Below are 16,324 nucleotides of genomic sequence, written 5' to 3'. Positions count from 1 at the left end.
CACAGCCTTGCACAATTAACAGGTTTCATAATGTTTAAATGACAAACCCATGTGAGAGTGATTTACTACGGAATTCAGTGTGATATAGTATCAGTTCAACACATTTAAATAAAGACAGTAGTCCGTGTGAACTACTTTCTAATTCTTCAGAACAATGTTTATAAATTTGAGGTTTTCAATTACTTTCACCTCACATACGTTATCCAGCCCATGTTTAGCCAGACTTCAAAAGATGTAGCAGGACTTGAGGATGTGTGTTTAAGGTGTTGGTATAGAACGTGGCATGAACATAATGTTAAATATTTTTGATTAAGATCTCTAAACATAGTAACACAGCTAAATATATTGTATTACTGAGTGCATTAAAAAGGCTTTAATGATATATGAGAGATACAAACATAACAAATTCAAAACTATTTAAAGCAGTATAGTAATACAAAAAATATACAGTAGTGCTTTTGTCTGCACATACATACTGCAGACCGTAGATCCCTGGATACCAACACTCCATGATACTATGCAGGTAACCATAGCAACATACAGCGCTGACAGGCGCAAAAGCCAGGTACAGCCAAAAAGAAAATGGCTTTTAATCCTGACAGGTAATATCCACAGCTTTTACAAGCCCCAAACCATAAACCAACGTTGCAAAATCACACAGCACACTCCACATGTACTACAAAGTTGACATTAATGTCTTAAATTTAAATAAATGAAGCATGTAATTTTGAATTTACAAGCAAAAAAGACTTAGAGGCCGTTAACCATGTCCTGTCAAAACAAAGCAATTGTTTTGTTAACCACTCAGCCTGGCAGAAAAAAAGACCGTCAATGAGTTCGGTACTATAGCTGCTCATTACCAAATGCTTACATCTTTTCTCTCCAAAAACTGATATGTTTGGTCATGTGAAAGTAGAAATGCAAAATGGATATCTGTTCAGTGTGTAAATCTGTAGGTTTTTGTTATATCATTCTAGATACACACTATCAGTATATAAAAATATACATATTGAAAAGGCATTTTAGGCACCTTAAGCAGTAAACAAACAATGCACACCCCATTACAACAACAATATATAAGCATTTCTTACCAAGGTATGTAAAACATTTAAAAATACTTACCATTAAGAGACTAAGGGCAGAATCAGACATAAGCTGCACAGCCATGGTCTTTCTCCTTTGATAGCTGATGGAATACAGGCAACTTCACACTCAGTGAGTCCCTGGCCTTCCTTACACCCTCAGCTTGCTGAAATAAAAGAAGCAGCCAAAAGCAAGATTTTATTTTGTCTTCCAGTCAAGCTGTGCCCCAGAATCTAAAATCAGAAGCTAGGTCTGAAATTATGAATTCCATATCTTGCACCTTTCACTACAAATAATAATAATAATAATAATAATAATAATAATAATAATAATAATAATAATAATAATAATAAAAACCTGCAGCAGCTGAGTAGGTTAGGAAGCCAGCAAGAGATTTCCTGAAAGAAAAAAGCAGCCAGCAAGGAAAAAAGCAGCCCATCCGTTCATGAAGAACGTAGAAATCATATCAGGCACTGCATGGCTGCTTAGAATATCAGCAAACACACCTCAACGCACTTAATAGAATTGTTCTTTTAACCCTCAGAGAGCTACGGCAGAGCTGCCATGCTGTTAATCCTGAGTGAGCAAACAGGATAAATAATTAAAAAATAGCCATTGCAAGCTGTTCTTCTGCCATTCTCCCAAGAAAAAAAAGAACAGAAAAAAGGAATGTGTGTGTATTCATTAACAGTATGGAATTAACAGACACAAGAGAGAGCATACACTACATTAAAAACACAATAGCATGCTGGTATGCAACTGCTACTGTACTAATACCTGCTTCTCATCTGCATAGAAATCGGGGTAAGCATTGAGCTCCTTTCACCCTTGCCAAAAATCTGTTCCCTGTTGAACTAGGTTAGAAAGCAGCATGCTCCCTCTGGGGATAACACACTTACTTGAAACATGCAATTACACGGCTGGTTTTCTGTTAGTGCTCCCATCACATGAGCTGTACCAGCTGCACCATGCAGACCAGCCACCTCCCCCTCCCCACAGCTCTACAGGGCTCCGTGTTACCAATCCCAACAGAGTTTTTCTCAACCTCTGCAGATTCATAGGGTTAATGATGCTGACACAGGGCTGTTAGGACACAAAGACAAATTAGTCCTGAAAATCATAAAGTACTGAGTGTCTACTCTAGGAGGCCAGCAATGAAACCAAAATAATAATAAAAAAAGATACAGATGTCTAGACATACTACATTGTTATCTTCCTAGTTCGGAGGTTGGAACATATTTAGAGCTACAGCCCAATGTCAGTTGATTTTTATTTTTTTCTTTTACATACCAGCAATAGCTCCTTTGTATTTATGTAGTCATTTGTTGTTAAGAGGTTTGACAAGGATGTTGTAAAATGGCTGTTTTTTTTTGCGAGCAATGCTGAATGTGACTTATTTTTTGTGAGATGCTGATATCACTAGTAATTCTTTTTTTAAATCACATGTCGTGTATTTTGTTTATAAGCCAATGCAAATGATGTGCATCCCTGATTAGCTTAAAATGAACCTCACATCCTCAACAGGCATGATAAGACTATTGGGAATTCCAAAACTCCTTTTCACAAGCAGTACAGATTCTCTTTATGATGTTTATGCCAGAAAGCCACAAAGCTGTCGAGGGACAGGAATAAGCAATTCATCTGCAACATCAGTCAAAATGAGTTGAAATATTTTAGAGTCAGTCAGTGTTTTCTTTTTTTTCATGTTTGCAATGGGGGTCAAGAAGAGCTACTTCCTTGTAGTGACCCCTGGGCAACGTCTCTGGTGGCAAAAAGCTCGTCAAAACAAACTTACCATGCAATGCTTAAGCAAAGCAATGTTGGGCTTGGTTAGTACTTGGATGGGAGACCACCTGGGAATACTGAGTGCTGTAGACTGCATGTTAAGCTCATACAAATATATATATATATATATATATATATATATATATATATATATATATATATATATATATATATATATGTTTGTTTACAATTATTCTAAATGTTTCTAGGTTATTTTAAGGTTGGTCTGAAAATCCTAACTGCTGGCGCTGAACAGACTCATTTAATTCAAGTCACGTGACAATGTGCCCTCACCTACTCTACTCACTTTCAAAATCCCATGCACTTAGCTGACATCAAAACATGCCAAGTGATTTTTAAGGGCCAGTAACTTGGTGATGAATGAGAGAAGTTTAATATTAACATAACCCCTTGAGAACCTTGTAAACCTAGTAGAATAATACGTTTAACCAAAGTAGCACACGACCATCATTTATTCATCCATATCAAATATTGAGTGAGAAATAGAAGATTATTTCAATCTGTAATCATTTATTTTAAGTGGTTTGCTTATGTTCCCAGCAGGACATTTCTGCTTCGCTCAGAAGCAAGATACTGTATATAACAAAGAAGTTACACTTGTACAGAAACAGTTTCGCTGTTCTAAACACACATTGCAGTGATTGCCACTTCATGTCTTTTACACTGTCATTAGTTTAATTGTGTTTAAATTGTTTCTACTGCATTTGTGCTTTTCTTTGCGTTATGTTGCTGGCAGTTTCCTCCCAACCCATCAGAAATCAGTTCACACTAAATTAAAATAAATTGACTGTATTACATTTAGTAGAGCTATGAAGTGAAATATAAATATCCTTAATAATGCTGCCAAGCTTGTATATCTATATGTATTTGCCATGCTTACTAACTAGCCCAATGTACAGAGGTCGGTTATGTATAGAGAGTCTCTAGAATTCTTTCCTGTTTTACATGGCAGGAATAGAGACTGTGATTTCTGATTGGCAGCAGTATACCGTGACTTTTGAACAATGGTCTTCCTTCTATTATTCTTCAGGTTGAAGGTAGCCTGATAGGTATTTTATCAATACAGTATGTATGCAATAAAGCATTAAATAATGCCTTTAATTGAGAAAAATTGTGCTACAGTTGGCTGCAAACATACTCTGAGTGCAACCTAATCAAAACATATTCACCCCTTTTGTCAGGAAAAAAGATGAGTTACTTGAATGCAGTAATAAAAGAACATTGTGATAATTTTAGGAAAATTGCTATCCCGTTTTCTGTATATACTGTAGCTCGAGCAAAACATATTCATTTGAATACCCTACAAGATAGCTTCAACATCCCATCTCAGCTAAACCACCCCTGCAGAGTTTAAATGTGATGTAAATCTTTTTCTATGGACACAGCAAACTAATGCATATCAGTTTCTTACTGCAAAGTGCTGCTGAGATAATGATCAATCTTACAGTTGTTCTCTGTCTTTAAAGCAGCAGCTCTTGAAATGAAGAAGAAAACCAACATGCCACGATGATTAAGGTATGAGTTATAGGCTGCTGTGAAGTCTTTACATTAATCAAGACGTGAAAGCGGTGGCACACATGGTTATTTGATACAGCAACACTAGATCATGAAACTTGTCATGTTTTTGTCACGACTCCAATTTACAGCAATGAAACATTTAAATTGTGCTGTACAGAAATCTGTCTTGTCCAACAGCTGAGGCTTTGTCATTCTTCTGCTTTTTTACTTTTAAGAAAAAAGCCTATAAAATAAATGGTTTTGGTCAATAGCACACAGAATTGCCACAAGTGGACACTTTTCACATGTACTGTTTCCACGTAGTTGCTTTAAAATGTATTTGCCCTTTATACATATATGCATTTCATTCAAAATAGCAAGCTGGTAATTAACTCTAAAGGTTTGATAAATCCAATCCGGAAAGAAAAATAAAATGTTATTTTTAATAGATCTGTCATTTTTTATAAGGTTTTCAGAACAAGCGCCTTTAAACAGCCATTGAGTGGCCCATGAGGATCAGAAGGAAACTGCTGCCAAATGGAAACAAGGATACTACTTGAAGCCTGTGACAACTGAAGCTATTCTCGTGGACAGTGAATAAAACAGTTCTCACACTAATAGCTGCACTGATTGTAATGCTCTGCCATTGAGGAAATAAATGGTGCCAACATTGAACCCCTATGCTAAGATGCAAAGTACCAACCAGACCATCCTTTTTCCTTGGCATACTGTTTTAATTGCTGAGCGAGAGAGATGAGATAAGAAAATAAAAATAAATGTCAAGTACTTGAGTTTTCTTTATTCATTAGCCACCTATAGTACATTGTTACACACTGCTGAATATTTGGGGTAATGTCTGGGGACTATTACAATCTGGTCATCCATTAACCAAAATGCTGTGAGGAATGCTCTTGAGAGACTCTTCTCTTAGCCTCACTTTCCCTTTCCCAATATCAGAAACTGCAAGCCATTATTATTTTTACTGAAGCAATGGAAGTTTGACTCAGATCCCTTGAACACTTGGACAGTTACAACAGATTAGTGCACTGAAGTCTTAAGTGATGACCCTCTTCAAACTACTGTTGCATCTGAAGACTGAACAGGACAGTTCAACTCATTATGATAATCTGGCTGGCTTCCAGATCACAATGATGTCAGATTGTGAGAGCTTTTATGAAAGACAAATGCATATTGTACAAAAAACATAGGAGTCTCCTAGTGTCTGTTTTCTGCGTAAACATGATTTATACTGTATAATACCAATACCAACTGTAGTTCTATTGGGTTTAATACTGTACTTTACCTATTAAATACAGAAGAGATAGTCAGACTTCCTGTAGGATAACATTATACAACTTCATAGATTATAGCAACTGAACATATTATTTTTTTTCTTTTAGTGTACATACAGTTAAGTGTTTACACAGCAAACAGTAAATACACTCAATTTCATAAAAAAAGCTAATCTGCTTGAATTCTAGTGGACTGATGTAAATTTTCTACAGTGTAATGCAGTATAATAAGGCAGAACCACACGATTAATAAATCAGCATGATTTCCATTACATGAGAGTAGATGTTAAAACTTCATGCTGATTTTAGATTTGGCTCTGGCCAAGATAAGCACCAACTAAGACTTAACTTTACAGTAAACTAATATGATCCATCTTTGTTTCCATCCATTTGCATTTCCTTCCATCTGATGATGTAGATATCCTTCTGTCTGGTGTTGATGGCTGAAGTGTAATGCTGGCTCCATTGATCAGATTACACTGTGTAACGAAAAAAAAAAAAAAAACTGTTCCTGGGTAGTAAGTGTTATTTCCTAATTGCTTATGCCTCAAAAGTATAGAACATGGCTATTATTCCCCACAAACTTTGCTTTTGTGACCAGGACAGTGATATTTCAAAATATCACTATTTCCAATGGGAAAATGAGCAAATATGTGTCTTTTCGTTCACATAAAGTCAGAAAAAAACAACATATGAATCCAAATTAACATGTATTTATACTAAAGTAATACAAAGATGACTACAAAAGATTTAGAAGTGAGTAGTTTTTCGAGATTTACAATTATACTGTATTTACGAATTTGGATTCATATGTTGTTTTTTTCTGACTTTATGTGAACGAAAAGACACACATTTGCCCATTTTCCCATTGGAAATAGTGATATTTTGAAATATCACTGTCCTGGTCACAAAAACAAAGTTTGTGGGGAATAATAGCCATTTTCTATACTTTTGAGGCATAAGCAATTAGGAAATAACACTTACTACCCAGGAACAAAAATTGTGTTACATAGTGTTATTTTTCCTGCCTAGCGCAGCAGCAGACACAACGGCTGTGATTGAGCTGAGTAGGGTACATATCTGGGGTCTTTAAGTGGGCACCCTCCATCCTTCGTGTTTCGTCGACTAGCCCACAACACCTCAAGAGGGCTCGATGGTGACTCTGGTGTCCTGGCATCACTCCACTCCGTCCCCCACTCAGCTCAACCCAGCTTGCTTACCTGTGCATCAATGTTGCAATCAAGTCTCACCACAGCTGTATAAAAGAATATGTCACCCTTGTGACTTTTAAATTGTTTAATAGGAATGCAATTATATTGCGTGGGTTCCTATTTTATTGATCTGTTCACTGGAGATAGACACTCTGATTAGTTTGCCTGGTTGAGGTAGCGCTTGCATATTGTGTCCAGGTGACTTCATTATGTGTTAAGCAGTTGTCATTTTTTTTCTTTTATCTTTCAGTGACATTTGTTAGGAGCCTGTTAGAATGGCAATTACCAGGATTTAGAACAGGTGTGTTGTTGGTATGTGATGTGGCTTGGATGCACTAACTTTCCAGTAATAGGATAAGTGCATTTTTGACTGGGACACCTATCCACAGTTTTCCAGGCTGCAGCGTCAAAACCCAGGAGGCTTGGCTGTGAATGATGTTTTGTTGAGGGACCAGTTTTTGGGAGGATTGCGGGAAAATACCCTACAGCGGGAGCTCAAGCAATAGGTGAGACGAAACCTAGGGTTAACTTTCAGGGAGATCCATCAAGAGGCCCAGAGCTTGGAAAGGGAGCTTGCAACAGAGGACCAAGAAGAAGGACATTGCTATGTGGTCCAACAGACCCCAAGGCCACCAGTGATGGCTGACATGGAAGATTGGAAGTGAGAGATGCGCACAGAGCTCTTACAAAAGCTGTGTGAACAAACTACCACCCTAGCTAAGACCATCGTGGAAGAACTTTGGGTCCAGCTTCCGAATCCTCTAGTTCAGGTAATGCCTGCCCAATCCTTAACCCGTCTGTCGGTGTCCCGTGATCGCATCCCCCAAGACAGATGGATCCTAGGTGGCAAAGGGATGCAGAGCAAAGGCCTATATGCTACATGTGCCAAGGAAGTGGCCATATAGGTTGACAGTGCCCCCAGTCACGCAGTGCTCCTTCAGCTTTGTGACCAGGGAACCTACTCGAAGTGAGGGAGGATTATGGCCCTTGATAATAGGAGTTTATTCACATGTAGAGGTGGCCTTAAATGGCCATAAGATGCCATGTGTGTTAGACACGGGATCGCAAGTAACATTGTTTAGCAAATCTTTCTTTCAGAAATGGCTTAGGGATCGCCAGATCGAAGATGTGGCTGATGTTCAGTGGCTGACTAAGGGCAGCAAATGGTTTGAAGATCCCATGGTGGGCTACATGGTCCTGAACTTTGTGGTAGGTGGGGTACGGGTGACTGGAAGGGGGCCACTCGTTGTAAAGGATGAGTGCTTGTGAGCTGAGACTGGAGTTATGGGGATGAATGTGTTGAATGCTTGCTGGAGAGAAGGGTTCCAAGAGAGACAAGATGTTTTCCTTCAGACTGTTGGGCCTCCTGCATGAACCAAATGGGAGCAGGTGTTTGCTGTGTTCCGTCGAGTGATCATGGAAGGATTGGGAAAGGCACGGTTGGCCAGCCGACGACCAGTAGAGATTCCCCCGGCAAGTGAAAAACTGGTGTGGGTAAAGGTTCCTGGGGTACGTCTCAACCCTAGCAGTGTAATTCCAGAGCAGAATGCACACCTTGTATATAATGTGAATCCAGTATATAACATGCATATATTCTCCTATAAGAGTGCTTGTTCAATGTTGAAGATTACGGTAGTATTCTTTCTACAAAACTCGTATGCTTGCCATGTGTAAATATTACCTCTGCAATCAGGAGCTGCTACTTAAAAAGGAAAAAGAAAAAAGTTACAAAATAATCACTTTTCTAAAACATTGCTTTTTAAATAATTCAATAGTGAGGCTGGTATTATAGGAGCCTAAATCAGAATGGCTGCTTATGTGTTTCCTTTATACATTAACTACATAAAACAATTCAACTGGACCTTAGTACTCTGTAATCAAGGTTAATCAAACTACAGTAACATACTGGCTTTAAATGTGTAGAAGTGGCAGTTTAAGTTGTATCTTCTTTACTGAGCCTTTGATTTGATAAACTGACTTCACAATGTCTCACATGTCTAACAGAGGTTTTAGGTCAGCAACAGCCTAGAGCATCTGATTCTTCCATTGCTCAGAGATCCATCAGGATGACCCTTGAAAAACAGTAGAATGTTCATACCGTGTTCCAGCATTATGTGGTTGAGTTCAGAAGGGACTGCTGCATGATGTCAGTCCCCGCAGCCATTCTGATGGGAGTTGCAAAAGTTCACCACATCCTCATCATCAGAGTTAATCCTTGCAGACTCAGATGTAACAAACAAAAGTAAACTGATATATTGAGATACAACGCTGTTCTCTTAAGAAAGAGGACATTTCCTCACATTATTAATTACAATGCTTCTGCAATGCTTCACTTCACTTTGAGATTGGTTTGCCATGGTAACCCATAGTAACAGTAAGGAAGCTTCTATAAATGGCCCGTCATTAACTATAATTGAAAGGCATTTTGCTCTGCTGTTGCATTAAACTTTAGCAGTGTTTAAGTTCATGGAAATAGATTGAAATCTGTTACAAAAAGTATCTGTTTTAAGTAAAAACAATATTTTAATATACTGTATGCCACATGAGCTTTAAACCATTAACATAAAGCATAAATAGACTGGCACATCATATACAAACAGAATGAGAAAATGGATCACATACTTCGCATCCATAAACGTGCAGTATAATATGTCAGCTACTCATATACAGTATTCTTCCATTGCTCAGAGATCCATCAGGATGACCCTTGAAAAACAGTAGAATGTTCATACCGTGTTCCAGCATTATGTGGTTGAGTTCAGAAGGGACTGCTGCATGATGTCAGTCCCCGCAGCCATTCTGATGGGAGTTCCAAAAGTTCACCACATCCTCATCATCAGAGTTAATCCTTGCAGACTCAGATGTAACAAACAAAAGTAAACTGATATATTGAGATACAACGCTGTTCTCTTAAGAAAGAGGACATTTCCTCACATTATTAATTACAATGCTTCTGCAATGCTTCACTTCACTTTGAGATTGGTTTGCCATGGTAACCCATAGTAACAGTAAGGAAGCGTCTATAAATGGCCCGTCATTAACTATAATTGAAAGGCATTTTGCTCTGCTGTTGCATTAAACTTTAGCAGTGTTTAAGTTCATGGAAATAGATTGAAATCTGTTACAAAAAGTATCTGTTTTAAGTAAAAACAATATTTTAATATACTGTATGCCACATGAGCTTTAAACCATTAACATAAAGCATAAATAGACTGGCACATCATATACAAACAGAATGAGAAAATGGATCACATACTTCGCATCCATAAACGTGCAGTATAATATGTCAGCTACTCATATACAGTATTCACCATCGAGAACAACAACATACTGCAAATTTAAATGCCATCTATAATGAACTTCTTTACTCATAGTTTTTCAAATGGCATCTTATGACAAACCCCATTGTCAAAATTTCTGGAAATTCTTATAGTAAGCTAACAAAGTTTCATCCATTACGGACCTACCAGGTTCAAGATGTAACCTTTGTTAATAGGTAAGAGCACCTCGACTGTCACTTGGTTGAACCCCCCCCCCACCATACAAGATGATAATTGTATTCATTTTGGTAAAGTGTTGATTTGTGTTAGAATTTTTTATACGTTATTCTTTTCTGGAGAGGAAAATCTCTCATTTGGACATCCAAGAGTACAGTGAGTCAATAACTGGCACCAGCTGAGAGCACCTGCATTATAAACCCCCTCCAAATAGTTTACATAACATGAGTAGGAGTTATAGCCTACTTCAAAACTGAAACACATGCAAAAAGGATTAAAGATGATTTATTCATGAAGCATTCATACTGTAAGTGAGTTTAGTACTGTCTCATCACTGATTGATAGATATTTCTGAAATACAGGCTTTTTCTGGCATTCTGCACACTGGCCTACATACTCAAAGCTATTAACTCTAAATTGTCATTAGCATTATTTTTGTCCAAATGGAAAAAAAAAAAAAAAACACCAAATCAATTCTAAGACAAATAAGAAAAAACTTTGGTCTATTGTTTATTTTTGATTGGGTCATTATGTTGGATGTGTTTTTACTGTTTGACAATATTGGGCTAATGACATTTTGGAGTAATCAGCTTTGAGAATCTAGCACAATATGTTGTTCATAACAAAAAGAGAGAAAAAACAAGTAGAATATGCAGTAATATAGAACTAAAATAGCATTCTTTGTTTTTGGTTGAAGAAAGAAGTGTTACAAATAGGTAAACTGGTCTGATTGGAGTTCTACAATACATTATGTTGGCTGAGCATCATAGAACACATTGATGGCAGAACATCACACTGAATTTATTTCTGTGATAATCAAATATCTATTGATCTATTTTGCTCATACACAAAATCCAATTTGTGTGTTACATTCAAACTGTTAAAAAGGTTATATTTTAATTTCAAACCGCCAGAGGGCATACTACATCAGTCTACTCTAAAGGCTTTCAGATTGTAATCTGATTGAGTTTTATTAGAATTCAATGAAAAATACTGTCCCCATTTCAGAGTCAATTAAAAATAAAAGTTATAAACATGAAAATGAATGATACAAATGCACGATGGCACTGAAGTGCAAAACAAAAACAAAAAGAAAGTATGATAAAAGTAACATTTTTGTATAAAGACAGTGCATCTTTCAAAATGTATGCCCAGAAAATTTACATAAAGAACATAAGAAAGTTTACAAACTAGAGAAGGCTATTCGGCCTATCTTGCTCGTTTGGTTGTTAGTAGCTTATTGATCCCAGAATCTCATCAAGCAGCTTCTTGAAGGTGTCAGCTTCAACAACATTACTGGGGAGTTGGTTCCAGACCCTCACAATCCTCTGTGTAAAAAAGTGACTCCAATTTTCTGTTCTGAATGCCCTTTATCTAATTTCCACTTGTGGCCCATGGTCTTTGTTTCTTTTTCAGGTCAAAAAAGTCCCTTGGGTCAACATTGTCCATACCTTTTAGAATTTTCAATGCTTGAATCAGATCGCCGCGTAATCTTCTTTGTTCAAGACTGAATAGGTTCAATAACCTTTTAAACCCGGGATAATTCTGGTCGCTCTTCTTCAACTCTTTCTAGAGCAGCAATATCCTTTTTGTATAAACAATATTCTAGATGAGATCTTACTGTACATCTTTTTAAATGTATGCCAAGCAAAACAAGTGTAATGATCAAAAGCAAGTTGCTATAACAGTAACAAATTCTGTCCAGGTTTAAGGTTGTTGGAGTATTTTATTTTTAATAAATGTGTATTTTCAGTTAAACCCAGCACCTTATTACTCACAAAGAATCGCTGCCTTTTTGAAAAACGTGAATGACAAAAATAAACAAATGATTCTAAAGCCATGTGGCATGTTATATTTGTAGATGAACTTTTTTATTCACTTCTAAAAGCGTGGTGCTGTGCTTTGTTCTATAAAGGTCAGTGAATCAGAATTTCCAATAACTAAAAATAGAAGAAATAAATATATTTTTTATTCTTTGAGACAGCACAGAACCTAAAATAATTTCCACTGCTAAACAGTAAAGTACTTTTGGAAATAAATTACCCAAAATACTTATTCATATAGCTCTGCTAAATATTGCAACTGACCACTGAAATCATTCACAAACTAACCATATATTCATTACTCAACATGTAAATATGGGTGACTGACACACCCAGTTTGTGTGGTCAAAGGTCCATACACAACATAAAATGACTAAAATATCCAAGTTAGTGCAAATTTGATTGATCTATTTTGCTTGTACAGTAATATGGGAAGAATAGGAGGACATTAGTAGTAGTAGTAATAATAATAATAATAAGTATGGGGAATACAATACAATTCACAATTCTATAGTGCCTTTCATCACAGGCACACAAGAAATAACAATGAAACCATTACTTTAAAAAAAAGTCTAATTCAAAATTTAATTAAACAAAAATTTAAAAAGAGATAAAAGTCTAAAACAAATATTTTATAAAATTGGAATTAAAAAATACACACACAAAATAACTCAGTTTAATTGTAAAATTAGAAAAGAAATTACTAGTATAGCACAAGAAATGTAATTGGGTGATCTCAACAGAACATACAGAGACTTTCTATGACCTTCATTGTCATATCATCACAATTCATTCCAGCTTAATGTCCTGTTATGTGTGTTCCCTATCATACTTGACCTATGAGGGAAAATAACAGTGTCCAGCATTGTTAAAACAAGTACATTAGTTGTCTGTTTTAAATATGTACGTTGATTTGTCCAGTAAATTCTTCAGGAACATCCACAACAACAGCATAGCTTCTATAACAGTAGTTAAATTTCAATCCTTCTGTTGCAAGACTTAATAGCAATTTTGCAATCTGACAGTGACAAAGGTTAGGATTCCTTTTTTTAAATGGGTTTATATGTAGTCCTGAAAGTGTGGATGTTTCTGGAGCACTTATCTCACAGGTAACATTCCAGACATTTAATTGAGTTTTCTCATTCTTTATATCTCTTGTTATCCTTTGTATTAATTATCGTTAAATTACATAGTAATAAATTATCTCATCCAAAAAAAAAAAAATTTAGCTGGTTTGATGGACACTGCTTAGTAGTAATCTTGGACTATCTTATCTAATGTAACCTTCAGTAGTCCAAGATTAGTGTTAATAGGGGTCTGTGACATGTAGTCAATAAATAGTCTGTATATCGTGCCTCTCCAGTATGATGGCCTTATGCTTTCTTTGAGGCGAACAAACAATTCATAAAATAGATCTAATTAACATGCTCCACAATGTAGACCCTACCCAATACACAACTGTCTGTGAAATAAAGTTTAAGCCACTCTCTCACATCTAAAAAAAAAACCAAAGGGTGAAGACATTTAAGCATGGTGGCATTATGAAACCAAATGTTTTCTAAACTTCTACAACAGCAGTTTCAGAATTAATCAATTTGTTCCCTCGTTGTCAAGTTCACACGGTCCACCCACTAACTTTTCATGACCTAAGTGGGATAGCACATTACCTGACTGTAATTTCAAACAACAGACAAAAATAAGAGGAACTGACTCATAACACTGGTATGCATAAATCTGTAGAATTATCTAGATGGTATATATATATATATATATACTTTTTAAATCCGGTGCATGTTGTTTGTAAATGTACTCATGTAAATCATAAATAGTATTTGAGTTGGTTTCATTGCTAAAGTTGCCGTGGAAGAGACACAACAAGCTGTTCAATTGGGATTTTATAAAGACGCCCAAGGATGAGCGAGTACTTTTTATTCTTCATGATCATATTGCTGAAACTGCATGGAATTGTACAATAAGAGACACCCTACACATAGCGCATTAACTTAAACTGTACATACATTTACCGTAGCAAACAAAGCAACCACAAATAGAATGTGCTCCTGATCAAGATAATAATTTAACAACGTAAGCATACAACTGCAGCCTACTTGATAAGAAAGCACAGCTTTAACTAAGCATCCCATGTATTTATTATCTTTAAGAGAGAAGAAAAAAAAAACAAGCTAACATGCTTTAGTTACATTATTCTTCAGACCAAAATATTACTGATTTGCTGGGCAAGAAAGTTATACAGCTATGGTGGTGCCTACAGTACAAATACATATAAATAGTCCTACTACGAACAGCAGAAGACACCTACAAGTTAGCAGACACAGAAATAATAGACAGCACTGCTTTATAACTTATCTCACTGATTAAACCATGACTGGTATTGTTTTTTGTCCTAAAGAGAGCAGAATGTTGTTTTGGTTGTTTTATGTGTATGTTACAGTCAGGATTCGGTCAATCATTGATAAAAAAAAATAACCATTTCACAATTTGAGCATTTACAGGTTATCAAAGAACAAAATGAAAGGTTATTTCAGTCTTTGAGCAAGTTATTTTGCTCAAAATACCAAACAAGTAAAGAACGAAACAAAAAAGAACTGACAGCTTCTTCAGTCTTTGAGTAAAGTAATATAATCAAATTGCGAAATGTGCTTTGAGCAAATACACAGTTCCCGGACAGATTTTGAAGATGCAAGGCTTCATTTCTTGCAAGTGAAACAATTTTTGTCAAACAAAGAAGTGCTTCTGTGTGCGTAAGGGCATTCAATGCAATTCTAAATGTCACAGCAGCAAGCCTTGCAAAAACAGATCCAGTGATTTCTATGTTTCTAAATCTAAATATTTTTGTTTTTAAATGAGATATCTTTATAGTTGCTTTATATGTATCTAATTTTATTGAACTACTTCAATTTAACTGACTGTTATCATCTAAACAATCAAAACAGTGTTTTAAAAAGAGGCTCAATAGCCCAGCCCTCTTGATTTTAACATAAATCAAACTACCAAATACATATTTCTTTGAAAAAATCAGAACACAAGCTAATTTATGTAATTTGATACGTTACATCTAGACTTAACTTTTGTGGTTAACAAAATTAGAGTAAGTTATCATAACAATATAGTTAAAGGGACATTTTAAATAACAAAAATTACAAAGTAGTCTGTCCTCAAATGAAGACAACGGTAAATCATGGGTTTAGTTCTGAGTACTGGAAATATTGAACTAAGACAACCTGCTAAGTCCAATACTAACTTTAAGACAGATGTAAAAGTTTACTATATTGAACAATGAAAGCATTTTCTGTCATGTTTTTTACAATAAAAAAAAAAAATCTAGAAAAAAGCTGTACAGTGTATATACAAATATAATGCATAATTTATAAAGCTCCAAGCTTGTGGTTTATTCTGTTTTTACCAAGGAAGAAAACATGTCATCTCACACCTATAGTTCCCTATTCCTGCTTTGAGCACAGTTGAGAAGCCTGGTAAAATGTTTATGTGGGAAGAGATTTTCATGCTGAGAGAAGTTTATTTTTTCTGACTAACCAAGTAAACATGCCTGACATTTATCATAATGTATAGACAGCTGGAGATGCCTTCTTCTAATCTAAGCATCAGCTTTGGAGATGCAGTATGTTGAATGATATAGGCAGCATACTGTAAACATTATTTTAGAACAAGACCTTAAACTCATTTTTAGTTAAGAAGAGATTTCCAATGTTTTTGGTGAATTCGCCATCAACTTACATCACTGAGTCAATAAGAACATTTCAGATTCACTAAACATTTACTGGTGTATTTAAGCCTGGAGGAAAACAATTTCAAAATGGTTTGTTCCTGTTTACTCTTTATTTGTTTTTTAAGTAATCTGGTGAAATTACAGCTATATTATTTTCTAGACTTCTTCATTTAGATTTAACCTTTATTTATGTATTTATTTATTATTATTTAAGTCTTCTTTTATTTCATAGTTAACATCTGTTTTTTTTTTGGTTTTTTGGGTTTTTTTTTTGTCACTTTTGATTCCCTAGCCATCAATTGTTAATGTCAGAGACAAAAGCAAGGACAATATTATTCAAGTTTTCTTTTATATACAATAACTATTA

Source organism: Polyodon spathula, chromosome 7, assembly GCF_017654505.1.
Source record: "Polyodon spathula isolate WHYD16114869_AA chromosome 7, ASM1765450v1, whole genome shotgun sequence".
Lineage (NCBI taxonomy): Eukaryota > Metazoa > Chordata > Actinopteri > Acipenseriformes > Polyodontidae > Polyodon > Polyodon spathula.
This window is presented reverse-complemented; position numbering follows the sequence as displayed.